Below are 27,192 nucleotides of genomic sequence, written 5' to 3' on the forward strand. Positions count from 1 at the left end.
CGTTGTATAAGAAGAAAATGGCTTGAAGGAATTCATTGATCAAGAAAACCCAAAGCTAACTTCAACTAATGCAAAAGAGTTGGCTAAATGGAAGAAGTGTGTGGTGAAGGTGAGATAGATCATCCTTGAGGGAGTTCGAGACCATATTGTCTCGAGTCTTCATGGTAAGGATACTCCATTTTCAATGTGGAAGACATTGAAGGACCTCTATCAGAACACTAGCGACTAGAGGAAATTGGTGCTCAAGGATAATCTTCAAAGAATCAAGATGGAGAAGGGCGATACTATTTCCACATAAATGAATAATCTCACCACCTGCAGAGATGAGCTTGGCAGTGTGGGAATAACTACTGCCGATGATGATATGGTGAGCCTCATTCTCCTTGGCCTTCCAAAGTTTTGGACTAGCTACTAGGACTCTTTGAATGGAAGGGAGAAACTGCCAGATTGGGAATGACTATGGTCGGATCTTATGTAGGAGGATATCAGGAGGAGCACACGAGATGGTTCTTCATCCAATAATGATGACGAAGAAAATTTGGCCTTAGCAAGTAAGGCAAGGAAAGGGAAGGGGAAGGCTTCCCATTTCAAATCAAATTCTTCTCATGGAGGGAAGAAGAGTGACATGTCTAAAGTAAGATGCTTTAATTGTCACAAGGTGGGAGATTATGTGACTAATTTAGCATCCAAGAAGTCCAAGAAGGGATCCTCGGAAGGATCGGAAGGTAAGGCATTAGCCTCTCATTTCAAAATGTACTTTACCCTCACCGCATGCATGGTGTCATCGATGATGAGTTGTTTCTAGTATCTTTATAGTGGAGCCTCATTCCACATGACCGATGATAATAATTTATTCAGTGCCTTCGAGGAGAAAGACCTCAATATGCACATAGGGATGGGTGACGATGGAAGGTATAGTGTTTTAGGAGTAGACATGGTTGCTTTTCAGAGGGAGCATGGAGCTCCTCTCACCTCGACATATGTGATGTATGTGCCTAGAGTGAGGAAGATCTTGGTATCGGTCATGATGTTGTCTTAAATCAAGGAAAGGCATTCCTAAGACACATAGCCAAAGGGTCAAACCAAGAGGATAGGGATTGGGGTGAATAATATCTATAAACTAGAGGTAGATGATTATGCAACATTGAGTATGAAATCAAAATTGGTGCAAAGCCAAGACATTGGCGAGTTGTGGCACAGGTCCTTGGTCCATTTGCATCATGGGGCTTTAAAGATAATGCAACAGATATCTACAGGACTTCCTAAAGGTAAACTTGAGCAAGTCGACACATGCAAAGGTTGTACCTTGGGAAAGTACACCAATTCTTCCTTTCATGATCAAGACAGTCGAGTAGAGGCTATCTTATAGCAAGTTCATACTGATTTGTTTCGACCATTCTCGATGGCATCCACAGCGAAGCAAAGGTATTATGTGATTTTCATTGATGACTATTCTCGTAAATGTTGGATTTATTTCATGTAGAAGAAGGACCAAACTTTCACAAAGTTTTGTGAGTTCAAAGCTTTGGTCGAGAAAGAGTTAGGGTAGAAGATCAAGGACTTGAGAAGCAACAACGGTGGAGAATATGTCTCTCAAGAGTTTAAGGACTTCTATGCAGTGGAAGGAATTAAACAATAGTTGATGACAGTTCATAACCCACAACAAAATGTGGTGGCCAAGAGGAAGAACATAACTATTGTAGGGGCATCACTGGTAATGCTACATGACCAAGACCTACCACTTCACTTGTGGGCTGAGGCATGCAACACAGTGGTCCATTTGTAGAATAGAAGCCCACATCGCATACTTGGGATGAAGAAGCCAGAGGAAGCTTTCTTCGATAAGAGACCAGATGTGGGTCACTTCAGGATATTTGGCTCATCGGTATATTGCCATGTGACAAAGGATGCACGGAAGAAGCTTGAGCCAAAAACAGAGTTGGCGATATTTGTCGGGTACACTGATACACCTCACAACTATTGGGTGTACTTTCGTACTAGTCAGAGGATAGTGGTTCGCAAAGATATCAAGTTTGATGAGTAAAAGTCCATGCGAGATTCCCTCGAGAGGGAGCTCCGACTACAGGATGTGGAGGAGCTATTGGTTCTTAAGGAGGAGGAGCCTTAGACTGATGTGGAGCAACAACATGCAGAGGTTCCAGGAGTGGAGACATCCACTCAAGAAGAGTTTTACAGAGATGGAGAGAAGTGCATAAGAGAAGCAGACAGATTGTTGGAGGATGCGAGAGAGAATGTGGGAGCACCATCTTCTCAGCACAGATAGAGGAGGTCACTTGAGAGGTACACTGAATACATGGCCTTTGCTGGGGAATGTGTTGAGACCAAGCCATCTTCCTATGTGGAAGTAGTGCAACAGCTGATTTGGGTTGATGCTATGGTTGAGGAGTATGACCCCATAGTTCGTAACAGTGTTTGGGATATGGTCTCGAGACTGGATAACAATTCAGTTGTGAGATCCCATTAGCTTTACAAGGTAAAGAAAGCTACTAATGGTAGTGTGGAGAAGCATAAGGAAATATTTATTTCCCATGGCTTTTCACAGGTTGAGGGGATTGACTATAATCAAAAATTTTCTCTTGTTGCAAGGTACTCATCTATCAGATCTATGTTGGCTCTATTAGCATAGACGGGTTGGAAGTTCCATCAGATGGATGTGAAGATTACGTTCCTCAATGGCCAGATTGAGGAAGAGGTGTACATAGAGCAGCTAGAAGGTTTTGAGACCTTTGATCGTGAGTCGCATGTGTGCCAACTCAAGAGAGCATTGTGTGGGCTGAAGAAAGCACCTCGTGCTTGGTACATCAGGATAGATAACTACTTCACTGGGTTTGGCTTCAAAAAGAGTGAAGCAGATGCGAACCTCTACCACATCGTGCTGAAAGGTAAGTTTTTGATCATCGTACTTTATGTTGATGATCTCATATTGACTGGTGATGATCAGTTGATCATGTCTTGTAAGGATGACCTTGCAAGATAATTCAAGATGAAAGACATGGGTCTCATGCATTACTTCCTTGGCATGGAAGTGTGGGAGAAGGATGGGGAGTTGTTTGTGTCTCAGGGCAAGTATGCCAACGAGGTACTCAGGAGATTCCACATGGAGGAGTGCAAGCCCATGCAGACTCCTCTAGCACCTAACTAGAGGAAGGAGGTTGTTACTTCAAGAGAAGGTCCAAGCACATTGACATCCAGTATCATCATCTCAGAGACTATGTAGCAAGGAGGATCATGTTGTTGTAGTGTATTTCAATAGAGGAGCAAGATGCTAACATTATGACAAAGGCATTGTCAAAGTGTAAATTTGAGTTCCATAGAGACAAGATCGGGTGGCAGATAATCCCTTTCTTGTTGAGAGGGAGTGTTGAAATATGACAACAAGAATATTCCAATTTAATTTGTCCTTGAATTAAATTGTGAATTAAAATTGAATTTCGTCTTAACAGCTACTTGAGAATACTTAATTAATTTATTTTAGATTAATTAGTTGGAGAAATTCAAGTTAGAAGTCTTTCTGAAATCATGCAAGAGTTATCCCTTAAATTAAGGAGATAAGATTGAGTTAGATTTGAGTTGTAATTAGTTAACTCAGTTTACTGAGTTAAGTGCAGTTAAATTAGTTCCAAACTGTTTGAGGAACTAATGGTGAGTTAATGGTCAATTGATGCATTAATGTACTCAACTAGTGCTACTCTAGTTAACTGAAGATTCCCTCATCAGAAACTCATGCATGTCTATTATGAGAATGACCCAGTTGAGATTAATGTTTAAGGACGATGTACTATCACTTGCATGTGTTTTCTCATGGAGAAATCTCATGCATACAGTCAAGGATTCATCCTTGAGGATTGTGCAGTTTTGAAGATTGTTTTCCACTTGGTAATAGGCTAATCATCCACAGGGGACAATGCAAGGAAATAGGAGCTGAGAGGGTAGAGAGGAAGGATGGAGAGAAGCAAAGATTTCCTGTGAGCATCTGTGAGGATTGTACTGAGAGTTGTCTAGCTGTGAGAGCTAAGGCTTTGTATAATTCCTATGTATTTCCACCATGTATGATAATACAATAGTGTGGGGTTTTTAGCTGAGGATTTCCCCAAAGTATTTTCATGTGTACTATGCCATTGATTCTTCTTCTTCTGCTTATATTGTTATGCTCAATCTTTAAGCTTCCACAAACTGATAGTAGAAGTAGGTTATAGTACATTGCTTTAATTTATATTGCATTATCGGGTTAACCTATCATAGATTTTCTATAGCCCTTGTTTTGTAAAGTCTCATGTTGGCTGAAAATATCTACCCATAATCCACAGACCATGGGATTGTATAAAAAGGGCGTCTTAGAAGAGTCTAGGAAGTGAAGTAGAGGTAAGAGGAGTTTATGGCTAAGAATTTCTAAGTGTTCTTGGGCTTAGTGTAGGGAGAGGCTCTGCAGATGAGTGCACAGAGGCGTAGGGTGTTAGTCCGTAGCTTAGTGCGTGGACCCCTGCAGCTATGCGCGTAGGGTGGATAGAGTTTGTATTGAACTTGAGATATCAATAAAGAGAAGTATTTTACAAATCACTGTGTATCTTGTCTTTGTTTAATGCATCTAACTATTTTATGTTACGATCTCGGTTTACATTATAATTCTTATTTGATGCACAAATGTATTTGATTATATCTGTTAACTGAACACAAGCAAGAATACAGGTTTATGCGAAGATAACTGTAAATGCATATTAGATTAGGTAACACTTAAGATAACTTGGGAACTTGTACAGTAACGTAGCCACAGAGGCACGTACATTCCTAGACCTTTGGTTAGGGCTGCGCGAAGATCAGTCGGATACCTTCATGGAGGTACTAAAGGACAGAAGAGAAGGAACATCGATAAGTCCTAAAGGCTTATTGTTCTGCATGAAGGTGGGATCAAGAAGTGTAGATCGAAATCACAACCATCTCAGGGTGTGGGAAATTGGTTCCTGCATCCCCCCATACTGCTTCGGGTGAGACTTCAGTCTGCACTCCTTGGGTTGATGCCGAAAGGGCCAGTAGTGTAGGGGTATTCTTGGCTGACTAACGCTGAACCTAGGTCAGTGCCCATCAATCAAAAAAATGGTTCGACTGCCAGTACTGGGATCTGCATGAGAGATGTGTGATGTCGTATCATTGGAATCCAACTAAGAAAGAAATTGAGACCTGGTTGGATAAAAAGATGCATGAATTCGTGGTGCAAGAAAACAAGAATCCATGATTGATGAAAGAATAGTAGTTGGACAGATACCTGTACACAGAAATACATAAAATCTTCTTTTGTTCCTTCCCCATTGAGTTATACAAGTGGATCGTGAAGTGGGCAGACGGCCAAGGAAGGTGGAGGCTTGACAAGCCGATTGTTTGGGCATCAGAGCTAGTAAGGAGGTTGGAAGCTTCTCAAGATAAGATCATGCGTGCTATCAACCATTCACTCAACCACATCATAGGGTGATTTGTGACAGAGTTTGCGGTCGATACCTCTGTTAGTTACAACAAGGCAGAGTGTTGCTTCTTCAAAGGACCGCAAGGTAAGTATTTAAAATCATTGAATACTTGGATTAAGATGCTCTTAGTGATTATCTGGTTATGTGGTTACCTCGATGTTTGGAGCTATGCGAAGCAAAAAACCTTTCAAGGATGGAGGAAGAAAAGGTCTTGAGTATAGCCCATTGAGCAGACCTCCTTTAAGTGACGACAAAGGAGCACCACAAATTTCTCCCTTGAGTGCTAGTCAGTTAATAAGACAAGGTTTCTCACGAATACCTACACCACCTACACCCTCATCCCATCCATCCACACCACCTCCATCCTTGCCTCCACCATTCAACCCATCACCCACACCACTGCCACCTCCACTATCCAATATATAGAACTCAATAAAACTACATGTATTCAAGGGCATACGGAATGAGGACCTGAACCAATTTTGGTTGGTCATAAAGGCTATATGGGAAGCTCAGGGCATCACAGATGATCAAATGAAGAAGATGACATTGGTTAGTTCTTTGTAGGATCACGTGCTAAATTGGTACATTAAGTACTCCAATGATAAGCAGGCAACTATGTTGGTAGAGATCCAGAGTACGTTGAATAAAGAATTCAGTAGGCCTAAGTCTGAAGCACAGTTGATTGCGGGATTCAAGGAAATCGCAATGAAACCAAGTGAGACCCCTTGGGAGTTCGATTAGAGATTGAAGTGTAAAATCCGTGAAGCGAATATGAATTTAATAGATGGGAAGCACCGCGAATGGTTCATGGCTTCGCTTCTGCCTGGTCGCACTGTCACAACAAAAGATTATGACTCAGGCATAAACCTTGGAGATTGCAATGGGAATGCATGAAACATCGATGAAAGATCAGAGTCTGGGGGTTCAACAGATTCATTCGCAGTTACAAAAACTTTGTCTCAAGATGCGAAGTCTAAATCAGGATAGAAAAACTTGACCAAAGGTGTGCGAAGAAGTTTGGTGCATAAAAAGAAAGGATTAGGGGCATGACAAGGATCACTACCTAGTCTTCACGAACTATGTTGTAGCAGGAGGACCAATGCCTCTACAATCGGAAGCCATAGTAGAGCCAAGTGCAGGGACTGCACTATGGTGTGTTATATGTCAGGTAGTAAGGAAACATATGACTAATAATTTCCATTTTCTACAAAGATTTGTGCAGACACCACAACAACTGTTCTGCAATTTTTGTCAATCAGTACACCATGACAAGCACAATTTTCAAAGTTATGAATTGATGATGGACAAGACACCTACATACAAGGCGCAGGTAGAAATGCGGCCTCTAGACCAAGGCGTTGGGGGAACGTGAGGTGAGTATCAGGGGCACAGCCGAGTTCAAGGTGGAGGAGGTCCTGGTAGAGGCTGAGGGCAGATTGTTTGTTACAATTGTCGAGGACCAGGACACTACGCGAGGAACAATATGAATATGACGTGACTGTCATTCTGTTATTGTTCTTAGTTTGACCATGAGGTTGAGGATTGCAATATATTGTTGGCTAAGATTCATGAAAAGGGGGCGCAACCTCCGCAGCCGACGTAGAATCTCCAGATGATGAGAGTTGTGCCCCACAAAGAAGACCCTAAGGTAAACATTATGCTATGAAGTTGAACCACCACTAGGGAGGATAAAGGGGAGTAGCCTGCAGAAGGTGAATGGGTCTACAAAGCACCAAAAAATGAGATTGGGTTTGATTTGGAGCATGCATAAGAAACATTTATGGAAGAAAAGAAAAGCTTCGCTGAGGCCTCTACCTCAGGAAGTCAGGAGAAACTAGTTGAAGAAATGAACCCATCCGTGACTACCACGTTCTTGGAGACCTGCATGAAGTTGCTCCATTGCAGGAAGGCTGTGAAGGGCCTACAGGAATTGGTCAATCGGTGCGCTGGTAATGATGGGGCTACTGGTGAACTGCATGTGGTCAAGAAGCTTGGAAAGCACAAGGAAAGGATCGGGCGAGAGATGAGACTCACCGCGCAGATAGGGGAATACGAGATGGACCAAGTTATCTTGGATCTAGGGTCTTTTTCCAAAACAAAGCTGGGAAAGGATGGGAGACCTGTGCTCTAGTGGTCCCTGATATAGTTAAGAATGGTGAATCAACAGAAAATTATCCCAATGGGGAGGCTGCAAGGGGTCACAGTTGACATCGAGGGTGCAAGCGCACTAGTAGATTTTGAGGTAACAGATATTGTGGATGATAACAATCCCTACCCTGTGCTCCTTGAAATCGATTGGGCCATTGAAATCAATGGGTTAGTCAACCTGAAGAAGTGGAAGATGATATTTGAAAAGAAGTCGCTCCATGTAGTGGTGCCGGTGGATCCTACAGAGGCACCGCGCTATACATAACCAGTATGAGATTATGAAAGAGATGATGATTTGGACCATATTTACAAGATAACGATGCAAGACCAGGATTGGGTGAATCCGATAGTGGATGGACGTACTGCATGGGATCATGAAAGGTCCCGCACATCAGATTCAGATGAAGAATTGGAACATTGGCAGAACTGACTGCAGGAAGTATCTATGCTGCAATGTAATATGATGACCAAGTCAATGCGATGTGTGTCATCCGAAGTCAGGGATTTGCCTCATTATGATGGGCTAACAGATGTTTATTTCTTTTTGGATGCATTTGAAAGAGAATTACTCGAGAAACAACACTTCCAGACCTTGGAATGGGTACTGCGCGCTATGCCTACAAGATGGTGGGGTACACATAAAGATAGTTTTGGTGATTGGCGTGACTATGGGAAGGATGATGAGAATAAATTTTGGGAAACCAAAAGTGTGGATGATAGATAAGTATGATGGAAGGGATGAACCATGCTATCACCTGGTTAAATGAACTAAGGCTTATGGAGTGAAGCCTTAGCCTTAATGGGTGCATATGTTTTGTCATACCCTGGTTGTCATACCAATGAATTAGTACTTGGAAACCAAGCTCTACCATGGTAGTGAAGAATGGGACATCTTACGCCGGGGGTTTTAATGACATTCATCTTCGAGGATGGCTTTAACTGTATTGACACAACGCTATTGGAGGTTAAAGCATTGATCTTTAGGATACCGCAAGATCCTTTGGACCTGATCCAGCTTGATTGGACTACCCAGCTGAACCATGCGCTGAAATACTATAACATGATAGTTGAAGAAGACGGCAAGGAACCCCGGAAAATTAATATTCCATAAAATGAAGGTCATCGCAAGGTTGAACGTCCGCAGATAGAGGATACTGATATAAGCGCGCTGCTGAAAACCAGGCAGGTCAACATTGGCACAGAGGTCGAACCAAAATTTGCAAAGATTGGGGACTATTGGGATGATGCAACAGTAGACAACATTGTTGAGCTCCTCGGCGAATATCAGGATTTGTTCCCCACAAATTTTTCTAATTTAAAAGGGATAGTAGGAGATTTGGGTTTCATGAAGATCATCCTAAAACTGGATGCGAAGCTAGTAAAGAAAAGACCTTATTGCCTTAATCCTAAGTATAAGGAAAGGGTTTGTGCTCAATTAGATAAGATGCTCAAGGGAGGAATTATTGATCTAATGGAGGAATCTAATTGTGTAAGACTGATAGTGGTTCAGGAAAAGAAACAGAAAGAAGAAATAAGGATATGCATGGATCTCTGGAACCTGAATGATGCTTGCATGCCTCACCCCTTACTGACCCCGTTCACTAATGAAGTCTTGGATAATGTAGGCAACTAAGAAACATACTCTTTCACTGATGGGTTCTCTGGGTATCATCAGATCAAAATCGTTCCTACACATAGAAGCAAGACAACCTTTGTGACAGAATGGGGATGTTTTCAGTATACTATAATTCCCTTTCAGTTGAAGAATGTGCTAGCAATATTTTTGTACGTAGTCATTGCGACATTCAAAGACTTCATTAATAGGTTCTTAGAGGTGTACTTTGATGATTGGACAGTGTCTGGATTGGTCAAGCATCATGTGGCAAGTCTGCACTTAATGTTAGATACATGTCGGAGACATCCAATCGTGTTCAATCTAAAGAAGTGTCTCTTTTGTGTCCCTTTCAAGATCCTACTAGGGTGTGTGATATGAAAATAGGGATTTATGATAGACCCCACAAAGATTGCAGTGATAATCAACTTGGAGGCGCCAAGAAATGTGAAACAACTGCGTGTAACTCTAGGGCATATGGGGTACTACAGGAAGTTCATCAAGAGCTATGCCCAGATCACCATGCCCATGGAGAAGTTGTTGAAAGAGGATGCTACATTTTGTTGGAGTGATGAATGCCACAAGAACTTGGATGTGCTAAAAGAAAAAGTGGTCATCGTGCCAATCCTAGTCTTCGCAAACTGGAAGAAGGAATTTCATGTGCACGTGGATGCCTCCTATATTGTGTTGGGGGTCGTCCTAACACAAGCAGGCGAGGGAGAATTGGACCATCTATTATAGACATATTTGGGTGCTGCAACCCCAATCTTATATGTTGATAAACCAAGGGCTCTTTAACCCCTAAAAGTGTTGTTTCATACCTTAAAGGATCATGGTCAACTAATTACATCATTCCCCAAAAGTTCCACGTAAAAAACCACTCAAAACTAGCCAAAACTAGACCATACTGACTACTCCAGTGTCATGGTGTGATGCATACTAACTTCTACACTAGCCAGGTGTGATGCATACTGAAGAGGCCTTCTGTGGGGTGCGATGAGCGAGGATGGACAAATGTTCGAGATATTTTGCTAAGTGGATGCTCATGGAATCTTCCAGAAACTTCTCATATGACACTTGCCTCTTTGAATTTGCCCAAGGATGAGTAAGAGATCCAAGAAATCTCTAAGAGGAACCAAGAACAACAAGTGGAATGACACTAATCAAAAACCCAGAGATGACTCACATCCTTGCAGAAATCTATAAATGGATCCCTCATCTGCGAGATCTAGAGGTTGGAATTTTGTAATTTGTAAGGATGTTCTAATAGTTTGTCTTTGAGAAAGAACTTTGTATTGTTGGGTGATCTTGCTTTTCATGAGGTGAAGAGGGCTTTGATGCTGGATCAGACAACTAGGTTGTAATTCTCCCTTCTATTATTAATAAATTTATTTGAGTTTTCCCCCATACAATAGTGTATTTGTGAATGCCATTGTATGATCAATGTATTTCTGATTCTGCATTGTTTATGATATAATAGATCGAGATGATTTGATTCTGTTTTGTTACTTTGTCTCTACAGGTATTCATTGAGCAGGATAAGTAGGAGAAGAGGTGCAAGCTCTATAAAGGGAGAGATAAATCAAGCAAGGAGTCAAGCGGAAGATCCAATTTGGTCTCATTGATCCTCTCCTATCTATCATACATAAAGGAAATCACAAATTGCTTTGATGGTTTGTTTCTAGGATAGCTGCCAATCCTAGTCGGACTAGCAGATTGAAAAGACACTAGTTTTCCCAGAAACAAAATGGCGACTCCACTGGGGACTGAATAGTTTGTTTGTTTGTTGTTGATGGTTTGTTTTATAAACTATAGACAGAGCCTGAAGTTAGCCAGATAGCCTTCGAACTACTCTTGTTTATTAATTGCAAAGTAGATGAATGCTACTTCAGTAAATCTCTGGTTTAGTTTATGATCTGAACATCTGACTTACAAGCATTCTAGATGCCCTATTTCTAGCTCAATAACCTTCCAAGATCATACCCCTGTACTTTGTTCTTCACTGTCCATAATAGCGCAGCTTAACTCGCTGAAATCAGCTACAAATTTGAGCCAAAACCCATCTCAGTTGCGCTCCCTGACCAATCGCACTGTCTGTCACTAGAAACTAGTATGCATTGCACTTCCCAAGTGTAGCAGGTGAGATGTATCCCTGTTTCTGTGAACCCTGTCAATCAAAACCCCATCGTTACTGGAGACTACCGAGTCAACCATATTTGTCTTTGGAAAGAAAACCATTCCAGGTAAAATGGTCTCGTTTAACTGAGTCCAATTCACTTTATTTATTTGAAACTTGTGTTTCAACACCATTAGAGACTACAGTTACTCTGATCATTTCTGGTACATCTGCATTTAGAGAAGGAAATACATAGTTGCAAGAGGACATTAGAACTTATCCTAGTGTAACGGTAGACACTTTTATACCTGAAACAACTCCAGATAGAATTGATCCAGAGACTGAAGTTCACTTACCTGAACATCTGGAAATTGAGTTTCAGAATTCAGACGGTGTCAACCCTCCAGTATCTACCACTACAGAAGCAATACCTTCTTCAGCTCCAGAAGTATTTTATAGACCTAAAGGTCTACCTCTTCCACCTGGACTGATTGCAATAGAAGAGATAGTAGAGGATCTTCCATCCAGTACCCCATTGCATTTTGGAACTGGGATTCACCTATATCCTTCTAATCCTAAAGTTAGCTCTCCTAAACATCCTTCATCATAAGTTCCTGTCGAATCGCTAGAAAATATTTGGATAAACTAAATATGTCTAAACAACCATCAACATCTAGGAATATATCATCTAATACAGCTACAATAGAGCTTCCTGTTGCCACTCCTACAATGTTTGTTGGTATACCATCTATCCTCGCTAGTTACCCATCACTAGCTGGAGTCCATTCAGGGAATGTTTCACCAACATGGTCTGTTCCTATTTTTTCATCCACAATCCAATATGGTATTTCTTATGTTGCAACTTAGAAATTTGATCCGGCATGCCAGTACCAATTTGGGCAGACCAGTCTTCAAAGACCGATATATCCTTTGGACACTGGACTACCGCCATATGGAGGGAAGTATGCTTTTTCGTTGTTCCCTCTTGGAGAACAACCATATGAGAGTTTACAACGGAATTCAGATCCAACTGGAATTACATCCAGTGGTTGGGTACCAATACTGCCTCAACAACTAAGGGTTGTATATTCAATACAACCAACCCAACCTGTGTCGAATATTCCCACTACACTTTCTATTGTGACTGTGTCGCAAGTACAAGCACTGCCTATTGTGTGTCAACCTCAAGCCTCTTAGGTTGCGATACAATAGCCTCTTGTCTCTATGGCTCAATCACAACCATGGAAAATTTTAAGAACCCCCCCTAAATTTATAAATATAATAAATGGGCGAATCTCCATGGTATATAGGAAAAATGGAAGGCGATTTTATCAATAATATAATATGTATACATAATTTTTTGGCGAATCTCTCACCAGGCATGGCGAATATTTTACTCAATTATAAAATCTTGTAAGATCTTGGCGAGTCTTTCACTAAATAATAAAACTTTGTAAAGTCCTAGTGAATCTTAGCATAGGCTACATGCGGGTTTAATTCCCCCATTTAAATAGGCTACATTGCAAGTGAATACCATGTGCGATTTTGGTGAATACCATGGGTCAATACCATGTGCCATTTTTATTTTTATTAATTCTAATATTAGGGTTAATAATGGTTTTTTGCATGGTATTAATAACAATCTAGTCCATGGTATTTGTCCCATAGTATTTTGGCCATAGGTTTCACCTAAATATAACCTATTTTTTGAGTGTTCGTAAATATAAGGTGACTTATGGAGTAAATATAAAAAAATGTTTTATTTGTTTACCATACCTCTCGTTTATTCATATTTTTATTAATTTACCATACCTCTTTTACAAATATGGTATTTGGCCCATAGGATTCACTTAAATAAAACCTCTTTCTTGAGCCTTCATAAATAGAACGAGGGTTATGGACTAAATATAAAAAGAGGTTTTATTTATTTACGATACATCTAGTTTATTTATATTTTTATTTATTTACCATACCTTTTGAGTAAGTATAAAAAGACGTTTTATTTATTTACCATACCTCCACTTTACTTATATTTTTATTCGTTTACACCCTTACATGTATATAAGGTGACTTATGGAGTAAAAATAAAAAATGTTTTAATTATTTACCATACCTCTTATTTATTTATATTTTTATTAATTTACCATACCTCTTTTATAAATATGGTATTTGGCCCATAGGATTCACTTAAATAAAACCTATTCTTGAAAATGGGCCAATGGAAGGTTGTAAGTCCTAATTTCAAGGGCTAAATTTACCTTTTTTACCCTATCCCTTAAAATAAGGTGGGCTATTTGAGGTGATTTGTAAAAATGTACTATGATACAAAATATTCGCCCACTAAAAATTTAAAACCCCTTAATTTTGCCAAAGGGCGAACATTCGCCCCTAAAATTATCCTTGATCACAACCTCAGGTTAGTGATTCTTTACATGGAATGACTCAGGCTCAAACAAGTGTTGTCACCCCGCATCTTGGTCAATCTTCCAGTATTGGGAAACAAAAAATGGTCCAACAACCATGGTTGGTACAATATCAACAACCACAATTCCAGAAAACCTACCGAGGATCTGAGCAACAAGGCTTTGTAGGTAATGGACAACCACATTTTCAAAATGGTTATCAACAACCATACCATAATGGTTATGTCCAAAAACCTTATCAAAGTTACTAGCATCAGATACATTACGCTGGTATGCAAAGACCTACTGCTCAGGCAATTCCATCTTATCCTAGTTATTCTTCATCTAACTTGAATCAAAAATTTCCTTTTGTAGCAACTCTAGAATTACCAAATTTGAACCGGTTGACAAATGATCCAATTGCATACGACCCTTGGTGGCTTGCGATTCCTCATAAGATCCCCTATGATATTCCTAAATTCAATGGAAATCCAGGTGAAGATCCATCGAATCATGTAATGATCTTTCATTTGTGGTGCTCATCTAACACCCTGAATGATGATTCAATTAGGCTTCACCTTTTTCAATGAACGCTAATTGGTCGAGTAGCAAAATGGTATATTGAATTCCCTAGAGCTTCGTTCGATAACTCCAGCTCCATTGCCACCACCTTTTAACCCATTTTTAGTTACCCATAAGGTACGCAATAGGGATAGAACTCCTTACCAACTTTAAAAAAATGACAAACACTCACATATCTGATCATATTCATGAGTTCTGGCATCATTGTCGAATGGTAAAGACATATGTTTCTGATCAACTTTTAGCTGAATGGTTTATTAAGTCATTATTGCCCTCTATTACTGAGGATGTGGCTAAGGGAGGACTTGTCACTGAAGAGCAAGTCATTGCGCATGCACAATATTTAGACTTGATCTATACTCAGTCTGGCACGCTCTACGATGAAATTCTTAATACTTCTAGACCAAAATTTTCCATTCCTCCCCCTCCCAAATCAAACAGGGACTCTCACACTGGTGATGGTGTAATCAATGTCTCAAGCATGAAAACTGCCAAGGCTCCATCTAAAAAATCCCTTGTAGTGTCTAGTCAAAAAGCAAATGATGAACCTATTACCTTAGAGATTAATGTCGTGTCATCTGACAAGGGCAAGAAACCAAGGTAACCAAGGGGCAAGAAGAAAGGGAAAAATAATAAGAAGAAATAGGAAAATTCACCTCCTGAAAAATCTTCTCAAAACCCTACCAGGAAAAAGAAACCTCGTCATCCATGTTTCATATGCGAAGATGAGCATTGGACGAAAGATTGTCCACATAAAGCTGAGGTTACAAAATTTTTAAAGACTTCAAGTACCTCAGCTGTGTTGATTGACACATTTCCAAGCCTAGAAACCAATTTGGCTGCTATCGATCATGCTTCCCCATCCTGAGTGCTTATGATATCCATCTCAAAATAGCAAAATAATGCTTTTATATTGACAAGGAATAAAGATTATGGGAATCCACAGTCGTCTAGCAATAAGGCTACAAATCAACCCAGTAGTTCGACAATAACTTTGCCTGAAGTTGTTATGCCCATCATTCCTGAACTAACTATAAATCCACCAAAAGGAGTAGTACATAAATTGACATTTAATCCTCGTGCTCGAGGAGCATAGAATTGTAATATAGTGGAGTATTTGGCTCATTCACCATCCACTATGTCAACACTTGAAGTACTACAAAATTTCCCCTCTCAAAAGCAAGCTTTGTTATCAGCAATAGGTAGGATTGACCTGGTGGATTCCAATCTTGTGGCCTTCAACCATAAAGGATATGAACCTCAGTTACCAGCCCAACTCACTTTCCTTATACAGGTAAAAGCCCTCAATAAAACTGTTCATCGAACAATCATTGATGAGGGGGCATCTACCTGTATTATGTCAATGAGTTGCTGGAAAAATTTAAGCTCACCACCCTTGTCATGATCATCAACGGCATTAAAAGAGTTCAATGGAAGAACATACACACCATATGAGATATTAAGTAACTTGCAAGTTGAACTGGGGGGCAAGATAGTAGAAATTGAATTCGAGGTCATCGATGGAAACCTTGACTACAATATCTTGTTAGGAAGGCCCTGGATTTATGCTATGGCCGTCGTTGTGTCAACATGTTTTAGAAATATTTCATTTCCCTTTCAAGGTGGGATTACAATCGTTGACCAATTAACCCTTTTCCCCCAACAGTTCACAAGCTACTGGAAGCATTCCATTGATCCATGGAAGTTCTCAATTGCTTCAACACGTCAAAGTAGGTCTCCTAAAAGCCACTTCCTTAATGGGTACTTTTACCCTCCTGCCTCCAAGTAATTTGGCAGAAGTGGCCACAATGGAAACCTGTCATATGATATCTTCTATGTCGTTAAAGATTAAGAAGGACTATGACCATTTTGTGGATCATCAAGAGGTGTTGCCTCCTAGCCCTATAGAATCTTTGTATGAATCAATTTTCTGGGCCGAAGTGGAAAACCCAAAACAACACTCAGCGAGTGTTTAGATAGATAGGTCTCTAGGGTATGGTACCCCTTCCGATCCTTGGTCTCATGTACATGCTACAGATGAAGGAATCATTCGATCAATGATGATGGGAGAGACACTGTGGGAATATTACCACCATCGTTCCCACCTTCAAGATAACAATGAAGATTATTGAAGCGACCTTAATCATCCTTCAGTCTTTGATTTTCTATCAAATACTATAAATACAGTGGATTCCGAACGAAATCTATCCAATATTGAAGAAACTATAGCCATTAATATATCGACCAAACCTAATGTTGTAATGAATATTCATGTTGGCAAATCATGTTCTTCATTAAAACTGGAAATTTACTGCGCTCACTTTCACAAATTCAGAGATGTCTTTGCATGGTCATACGAAGAAATGCTAGGCATTGACTCGAGCATCATTGAACATGAAATAAAGATGTATCTAGATGTCAAACCAGTAAGGCAATGGCTTCGACTGGTTCACCCAAAGGAAATCGCCGCCATTAAGGCAGAAGTTGAGAAACTTTTGTGTGTTGGTTTCATTTACCCTGTTCCTCTCACTGATTGGGTATCGAATATTGTTCCTATGATGAAAAAGCAAGGAACGATTAGAGTGTGCATCAACTATAGGGATGTAAATCAAGCTTGTCCAAAGGACAACTATCCTACACCCTTTATCGACCAGATAATTGATGAATGTGCTGAATGCAAAATATTTTCATTTATGGATGGATTTTCCAGATACAATCAAATCAATATCCACCCACAAGACTACTCAAACACTGCATTTATATGTCTATGGGGAACATTTGCGTACCATAAACTACCTTTCGGTTTGAAGAACGCAAGGGACAATTTTTAGAGGAAAATGAACTACGCCTTCCATGACATCCAACACATCGTTCAACCATATCTTGGTAATCTGCCAACTCATTTGCGAAAGCGGACTAATCATCCACAGCATTTAAGAGCCATATTTCTACATTACCGACACTACAAGATACAACTCAATCCACACAAATGTGTGTTTTGTGTTGGTTCTAGTCGATTACTTGGTTTTGTAGTTTCTAAGGATGGAATTCGTCTCGACCCATGTAAGGTTCAGGCTATCCTTGACATGCCTCCACCTTCAAATTTGCTTCAGATTCAAAAACTCCAAGGGAAAGCAAACTTTCTGAGGAGGTTCATTCCACATTATGCCAAACTTGCTAAAGGTTATACACATCTTTTGAAAAAAGAACTACCCTTCAACTGGGATCAGGTTGCGCAAGCCTCCTTTGATGCTTTAAAAGATTCCCTAATAAAAGCATCATTAATGTATGCTCCTGATTATCAAAATGACTTTAACCTATATCTCGCCACTGTAGATACAACCATCGCTATGGTTTTAGTACAAGAAAATGATGGAATAGAACATCCTATATATTATTTAAGTCAAAACTTAAATGATACAAAAAGCAAATACTCCTATGTTCAAAAGCTGGCTTTAGCAGCTATTCAAGCAGTACAGAGATTTCGACACTATATACTCTTTCGCAAAACTACCATTGTGTTAGATTGCAACCCTATGACCTACATTCTGTCGCGTCAATTACTGGGGGGCAAATATTCCAAATAGATAGCCATTTTGTAAGAGTTTTATTTGGAATTCACCAAATCCAAATCAAAGAAGTCTCTTGTCTTCGTGGAGTTACTTTGTGACCATCCATCATCATCCAACGATTTAACATCTAAAGCATCAATTGTGGATGAGACTCTATTTTTGATATCATCAAGCAATCCATGGTATGGAGATATATTGATCTATCTCCAAACCAAAAATTGCCAAACACCTCTTGCTCGGAAGAATGACGTATTCAATACCAAGCTAAAGACTACATGATCGTCGGTGATACACTTTACCGTCATGGTGTAGACATAGTTCTGTGAAGGTGCCTCATGCACAAGGAAGCCGAAAAAGTTCTGAATGACTGTCATTCAGGTGTGTGTGGGGGGCATATATCTGGTTACGCTACTGCACAAGAAATCTTATGGGCTAGCTAGTTCTGGCCCACTATATTCAAATATTTCATAATTATAATCATAAGTTGCCATGCTTGTTAGATTTTTTATCGCAAAACCCAGATTACCACCTGCACCACTACATCCAGTAGTTGTTGTTAGGCCATTCGCCAAATGGGGCATTGATTTCATGACATGTAACCCCACCTCAACCGGGGAGAATGGGTATATTATAATCGTTGTCAACTATTTTACAAAATGGTGACTCTGTTGGGGACTGAATAATTTGTTTGTTTGTTTTATAAACTATAGATGGAGCCTGAAGTTAGCCAGATAGCCTTCGAACTACTCTTGTTCTGTAGTTGCAAAGTAGATGAATGCTACTTCAGTCAATCTCCGGTTTAGTTTATGATCTGAACATCTAACTTAAAATAATTCTAGATGCCTTGTTGGTAGCTCAATAACCTCCCAAGATCATACCCTTGTACTTTGTTCTTTATTGTCTATAATAACTTAACTTAACTCACTAAAATCGGCTGCAAATTTGAGCCAAAACCCATCTCAATTGTACTCCCTAGCCCATCGCACTGTCTGTCACTGGAAACCAGTATGCATCGCACTTCCCGAGTGTAGCAGGTGAGATGCATCCCTATTTCTGTGAAGCACAGGTGTGATGACTGAGTAATACTATTTCTTTCCTTGAAATTTGGGTTTTTTGTCTTTGTTTTCAGCTCTGTTCAATTGTTTTGTTGCTTATGAACAGTATATCATTGTTGAAGCCTCCTTGCTTTACATAGTTTTGCCTCCATTCATTAGGATTAGCAAATTTTTTTATGTATTTGCCTATCATTTACAATCCGTTGTCGAAAAGTTACTTAAATCAAATTGTCATTTTGGTGCAAAAAAGTGTCATAACAGTCGATTTGTATCAAAAAAAGAATTGTTGTTGAATCTTCCTTCCTTGGATAGTCGATTGGATTTTTTTTCATGTATTTGAATTGATTTCTTGATATCTTGAAGTGTCTAAAGCATTCCATATTCTAAATCGAAAAGTGTCGTTAAGTCTTCCTTTCATTTTGAAAAAGAAATTGTTCAAATGTCACTTTGAAGAAAATATTTCAGATCTATACTCAGTTTTCCTTTCTAGCATTTCTCACATTAAGGGAATGAAAATCAAATACATGCATTCGCATTTGCATTTAGACTGTGCAAAAAATTATTTAGGAAAAGTGAATTTAGTGTGTTGTTCGCTCTCTATTTGAAAGAATTGTAATCTTCTTTCCTTAGTAGCTAGGATTTTCATTGTTAAAAATAATCAACAATTGTTTATCATTTTAGATTGCATATATAGGAATTTTACATCTGCATCACGTGGTGAACCATTGAAAGGAAAACTTCTAAGAAAGATCAGCTCTAAAATAAATTTCAATAAACTTAACAATGCTTTGGAGCCTAACGCAACACATCTAGAGGTCTAGTCTAGAGATGTGCTCTGGCGTCGTAAAATCTAGTAACTATTGTTTTCATCGAAAGTTGGGTGATTCCTCCTCTTTGATATGACAAGTGCTAGCACGAACTTGTGCTCCCCATATCATCGAGTATATATTGGGAGACCACAATAGGTTTATATCCTTTATCCATAGGAAGCCGTGTCTTCCGCCCTATCAATCACAATGCACTGAACACAACATTCGAGAAGATTGACTTCCATACATTAGTCCTTGGTAATTTATCTTTAATTTATCACCAAGGTGTATTTTGTAGTCTTGCGATTGGTTTGGTAATCCCTCTGTCTAGATATCTAGAGTAGTCACTTTGGTTCCTTTTCAACTCCTTAAAAGAAAAGGTCCATCTAAGAACTTGTCACTTCAGGCTCATTAAAAATCAAAGGGGACTAGAGTCATATTTAGCTTTTTCTCGACTCTTAAAAATTGAAAAAGCAAAAGTTGTGTCAAAGAGTCATTAAAATTTATTAATTCGGAATAACATCCCTATTCCTTTTTTGATCTTAGGTTGAGTTAATGGAGTCTACCAACCATGGAATCCCTCTTGAGGGAATCCTAGTCCATTTTCTTCTTGTGAAAATATTGGTGCTCCTCATATGGCCACATTGTCTCTACCAAGTCTGACTATTGGCCTGCCAGTGTGGCTGTTCTCAACCTTTGTGCTTCAAAATAACATGATTCCTTAGCAATCGAATCAACATCCAGTTGATACCGAAGTTGACCCTTCACCTTCCTCTTCGTTTGTTTCTCCCTCCCCTTCTTCATCTTCGCTTGGTGAAAATAGTGATGCCAATAACCAAGTGCTTGAGAAGAAGAAGAAAGGGAAGGAGAAGAAGAAGAAAGGGAAGGAGAAGAAGAACAGGAAGTCAGTTAAGCAAGGGGGAAACCATAAATCATCTAGTGAGAATCTGCACACTAAATCTCCAAAATATCATTGTGTAATTTTCAAGGGAAACCATTTTCATCGAGATTGTCCTTGCATTCTATGAATCTTGAGAGAATGGTCTCCCCATTCGCATCATCCGATGTCATCAACCTCTGGTGATCATGTTGACAGCACACCATCAACTAGTGAAAATGAAATTCCTTAACTGAAAGGAAAGCTCAAAACTCCATGTGGATTATGTGAGGGGGACCATCACCTTCCCCGTCGTCCCTTTTTGGATGAGGCCAAAAGAATCTTGCGTAACCATCTTGCCTGACTGCAGTGACTTCTGTTTGGATACAAGAAACTCACCCCAAGTCCTTCACTATTTGAAAATCTGACTAACATACCTCAACTGTTGGTCGGAACTCCTATCGTCAAAAGTGAATCTTCTGAGTCCATACTATACCAAAGTCAACAAGTCGAGATAGCAATTGTCCCAGTCTTGCCTTTAGAAGATACACCTTTAGAAGATATCATTCCCAAAGAGAGTGATAACAATATTGTTCAAATTCTTTTTGTCATTTTAGTGCCCAATGAACTTGGGGGCAATCTGCCCATTCCTTCACAACAGGAAGATAATTCCCCAGTTCCCATGGCTCAAGGGGTTAATTCAACCATTTACTCGGTACCCCATACAAGTAGTCTAATCACTTCCTTTGATTGGAATCGACTAGCAAGATCTCGCCTTCCTTATAATATACCATTCTGAATCATAGTACAAGTTTACAAAATCATCGTGTCTGGCACTATCATAGATGAAGGGGCTTCAGTGAGTATCCTTTCCTCAACTGCTTGGAAAGCGCTTGGTTTGCCATCACTTATGCCTGGTACATAGAATTTGTCGGGCTTTAAAAAAGGAACCACTCAACCATTAGGGATCCTTCCTAAGTTGCCGATAACTTTGAGAAGGAAAACTGTTCGCTTGAATGTGATGGTAGTCCAAGGACCATTAGATTAAAATCTACTCCTTGGACGTGACTATGTTTATAGCATGGAAGCTATTGTTTCCACACTTTTTCGAGTGATTTGTTTCCCACATAAGGCAAAGTGGTCACCGTTAACTAGCTTTCATTTTCGGGTTCAAACAGAACTTCAAGTCAAACATCATCTCTAAATGGTCCTTTGATGTTAAGAGTGTCTCTTCATCCTTCATTCCATCCACCTAATTACAGTGAGTAGTCTGGTGAATGTAACGAAGCTTAGGGGGCATGCACCCTCATCCATTTGGTGGACGAACCCAACTAAAAAGATAGGTTTCCCTGCAGGTTTTGTGATTGGTCCCACACCATTCACATTTGTCCAGTCTCTAGATGAAGCGAAGGAAGTGCTTTTTCTAAACAAGCTGACAAAAACCATCCTACCATATGAATTTCCCTGTAAGTTAAGTGATTGGTCTAACACATCACTCACCTTTGTCTAATCGGCAGACAAAGCCAAGGAAGTGTTTTTGTCTAACCATTGACAAAAACAATCCTTCTTAACTATAGTGATTCCCATATGGTTACTGGAGACTCTCCTTTTCTCGATGCCGGGGGGCATGCAAACCTTTTTATGCAAGCAAAAAACGACCAATTTCATTTTTTAGCTTTTTAGCTTTTAACTTCTGAGGTCAGGTGATTGGTCCAACACACCATTCACCTTCATCTATTCTGTGGACGAAGCAAAGGAAGGGTTTTGTATAAACAAGCTGATGAAACCATCCTACTTGACCTCAACAGTTCCTTAGTTTTAATAGTTTTTTTAGCTTTGTAGTTTGGTCATTACTAGCCTGCATAAAAAGGCAAATGAGCAATGTTTCAGCAAGGTTCAAGCTTGTTAAAAAATGAACCCGCACTCTCCTGAGCATACTTTCTGCAAGGTTCGAGCTCGCTAAAAAATGAACCGGCACTCTCATGAGTAATGTTTCCGCAAGGTTCAAGCTCGTTCAAAAAAATAAACTTGCCAAATGAGCAATGTTCCAGCAAGGTTCAAGCTCATTAAAAAATAAACCTGCCAACAGAGCATATGTTCACCCCAGAGTTCAAGCTCTTTAAAAAATGAACCTACCTTCGGTAAATAACCATTGTGATTGCCATTACATCATCCTTTTGAACCTTGGTTGTGTTTCCTCCATCACTTCCATTCCTCTGGCCGATCATATGCTTCCACTTCATTGTTTACTCTTTTGAGGAACAGCTGCAATGAGTGGTCCTATTATCCACCCTCTTCACATCATCATGTTTTGAGAAGTTCCAATATTACCTAGAACAAGTTGTTACCCCAGATACCACTCGCTCCTCAAAAAACGAGTCCACTTCAAACCATTTTTAGACTCGCTAAAAATGAAAATATTGTCGAGATATTGGCCTCTCCAGCTCACTAAAGTGATTGGAAGTGCCATCCCTCCTATGTATTTTAAACTTTTCAGACCTGAGGGATTATCTCATGAAAAAGTTCGAGTACTTGTCTTTTTCGACTCGCTAAAGTGATTAAAAATTCATCCCTTTTGTATTATTTTAATCTTTTTTCAGACTTAAGGGATTATTCTATGAAAAAGAACCACTTCGTTTCACTTTTTGTCCCTTTTCAAACTCTATAAACATGAAAAAGACCGAGTTGTCTTTGTCATTAAACTTGTTAAAACAATAGCGACAAACTTGTCCACCCAGACAAGAACGAGTTTCACTGTTGCTAAACTCGCTAAAACATAGCGACAAGTTTGCCCGAAGGGAAAATTATAGAACAAGCATATGTTATCCCCCTCAAGCTTGACAAAAATAAAGAGGTACTGGTCAGCAACGACTAGCGAAAAAGGGAAGAAAACTTGAAGAATTTTATTGGTAGTAGGTTGCTCTTGAACATGACACTTTCACTACATGACCATGACTGAGTCGGGTTGGGTTATTCCGTTCACTGGTCATATCGCCATTGGTCCTCCATACCATCCATATTTTGTGGTTAACACTACCAATCCATCTCAGTGTCACCAGTATGTTCAAGAGAAGTCATTCATAGAATTCACCATCCAGTCAATGCCTCATCCACTGCAATATCTTCAACCTCCTTTTTCCATGACTTCCATTCTTGAACCTTGTGTCGTCGATCATTTTCACCTCGAGAAAATCATTTTCTTTGTTTCATGTCGTAGATGTGGGACTTATTAAGGCCCTCCTATGACGGGTCACTTCTTGTCGACATCAGCTCATTATCCAAGAAGTTGACTTAGAAACAACCCTTTCAGTACTTTGAAGCTTGAATTCCTCAATTGAAAGTTTCTCACTTCCAACGATAGGTTTACATCAATGACCTTTGACTGAAAGATTTTGTCTGGTGTTCGACATCGGATCATATATTCACACCACATGAATAGTACTGTAGTACCTTGAGGGTCATTATCATTATCGGTGATTCCTCTCATGCATGTTAATAGCTTACATTATTGGCTGGTAATCAGGCGATTCCTTTCCATGTTCGACTTCATAACATCTTTTCACATGGATCAACTTGTACACATTGATCAATATGTCTATAACAGTTTTCATCCATGTGTACAAGTTGATCCATATGATCAACTTGTACACATGGATCAATATGTATATAACAGTTTTGAAGACCCCAGATCTAGTTTCATCCATCTGGGTTGCAATATATTTAGGAATATAAAGACATCAAATGTACACAAAAGCTGCACAGATAGTCATCTAAGCCAGGGAAGATGACTCTTCTTATGAAGAATCACCAATCTATAATTGCAAACAATTATCTGTCCTATGTATATGAAAACGAATTTATAAAGCTAAGCATGGGAATGCTCACCTTAGCTAAATCATGAAAATAATATGATGATGATGTATTGTATTGTATCTTATACAGGTCACCTTCCAGTTCGAATACCTCGGATCCTCATGATAAAGCATTTCACCCGACATCAAAAGATTTACGAATTCATGCTTTAGGGGGCAACTGTTATACACATATTTGGGCACCGAAACCCAAATCTTATATGTCGATAAACCAAGGGCTCTTTAACTCCCAAAATTGTTGTTGCATACCCTAAAGGATCACGATCAACTGATTACATCATTCCCCAAAAGTTCCACCTGAAAAGCCACTCAGAACTGGCGAAAGCTGGACCACACTGACTGCTCCACTATCAGGGTACGATGCATACTAACTTCTACACTAGCCAGGTGTGATGCATACTAAAGAGGCCATCTGTGGGGTGCAATGAGTGAGGATGGACAAATTTCCAAGACAGTTTGCTAACTGGATGCTCATGGAATCTTTGAGAAACTTCTCATATGACATTTGCCTCTCTGAATTCGCCCAGGAATGAGTAAGAGATCGAAGAAATCTCCAAGTGGAACCAAGAACAACAAGTGGAATGACACTAATCAAAAACCCAGAGATGACTCACACCCTTGCAAACATCTATAAATGGATCCCTCATCTCAAAGATCTAGAGGCTGGAATTTTGTAATTTGTAAGGAAGTGTTGATAGTTTGTCTTTGAGAAAGAACTTTGTATTGTTGGGTGATCTTGCTTTTCATGAGGTGAAGAGGGCTTTGATGCTGGTAGGATGATTCTAGATCAGATAACTGGGTTGTAATTCTCCCTTCTATTATTAATAAAGTTCTTTGATTTTTCCTCCATACAATCATGTATTTGTGAATGCCATTGTATGATCAATGTATTTCTGATTCTACATTGTTTATGATATAATAGATCAAGATGCTTTGATGGTGTTTTGTTACGTTGTCTCTACAGGTATTCATTGAGCGGGATAAGTAGGTGAAGATTTGCAAGATCTATCAAGGGAGAGATAAATCAAGCAAGGAGCCAAGCGGAAGATCCAGGTTTGTCTCATTTCTCCTCTCTTATCTATCATACATAAAAGAAATTGCAAATTTCTTTGATTGTTTGTTTGTAGGATAGTTGCCAATCCTAGTGGGACTAGCAGATCGAAAAGACACTATTTTTCTCGGAAACACCATCCTATAGCATTCGAAAGAACGAAGCTATGCAAGGCTGAGAGAACTATTCCACTACAAAGCGTGAAGGAATAGCCATATTGTACGCGCTCCAAACATTCAAACACTATTAGTTGGGTGGGAATTTTAAGATGTATACGGATCATTCTGCGTTGAAATACCTAGTCAATAAGCCTATGTTGGGGGCGAAGATCAACAGATGGTTGTTATTGTTCCAAGAGTATGTTTTTGAAGTAATTGTGAAGCTTGGATGATTGAACGCGGGACTAGATCATCTGTTGTGCATCGAAATAGTAGAGGAGCACACTAATTTGGAGGAAGGACTGTCTGATGTGCAACTCTTTGCAGTGTGCATCATGGACAGTCACTTTGAAGATATCATACAATTCCTGACAACGAGGATTGTTCTAGAATGGTATACAAGCTAGCAGAAGAAGGAGTTAATAGTGTGTGCAGTAGACTTCTCCATCATTGCAGGACACTTGTACAAAATGGGGTCGGACAAGATATTGCGATGTTATGTACCTGACTTTTAATGAAGCAACATCCTCATCGAGGATCATGAAGGAGCTACAAGAGGGCATTATGCAGGAAAAGAAATAACATAGAAGGTTCTACGTGCTAGATTGTGGTGGCCAACTCTACATAAGGATGCAAAAGAATATTGTAGGGCTTGTGACACATGTTAAAGGACTCGAAGGCCATCTCGGTGGGATGAACTGCCTTTGATGCTGTAAGTGACATTACAATAGCTTGAGAAATGGGTGATTGACTTTGTGAGACCAATTCAGCATCCGGGAAAGAAAACAGGTGCACAGTACATCATCACCGCGACTGAGTACTTGACAAGGTGGGCGAAGCTGTAGCCTATGAAGGATTGTACCGACGTGATAGCAGTGAAGATTCTTTCTGAATATGTATTGATGAGATTTGGTTGTCCAAAGATATTGATGAGTGATCGCGGTACACACTTTCTTAATGAAACAATCAGCGCATTGATGGAAGAGTTTCAGGTGTATCATCAGAAGAGCATGCCTTATCACCCACAAGCCAATGGGATGGTGGAAGCCTTCAATAAGACACTAGAGAATGCACTGAAAAAGGTTTGTAATACTCAGGGAAGTGACTGGGATGTGCGCATAGCAGCAGTGCTATGGGCTTACAGAACAACTTGCAAGAATTTGATTGGGAAAATGCCTTTCAGACTTGTGTATGGCCTAGAAGTTGTGATGCCAATGGAATACATTATACCTAGTCTGTGCATAGTAGCACTCATAGGAATGGTAGACTACGGAGAGTTGGAAGAGAGGCTTGCATAGCTAGGAAAGCTTGAGGAAGACAAATTTCTAGCTAGATTTCACCAAGAAGTTCAAAAGGAACACGAAAAGGCATGGCATGATCGGCACATTAAACTGCACACCTTCAAGGTAAATGATCTGGTTTCGTTATATGACAAGAAGTTTGATAAATTTCCAAGGA

The sequence above is a fragment of the Pinus tabuliformis genome, chromosome 5_2 (genome assembly GCF_031772625.1).
Source record: "Pinus tabuliformis cultivar Carrire ecotype Pingquan chromosome 5_2, CPIR1, whole genome shotgun sequence".
NCBI lineage: Eukaryota > Viridiplantae > Streptophyta > Pinopsida > Pinales > Pinaceae > Pinus > Pinus tabuliformis.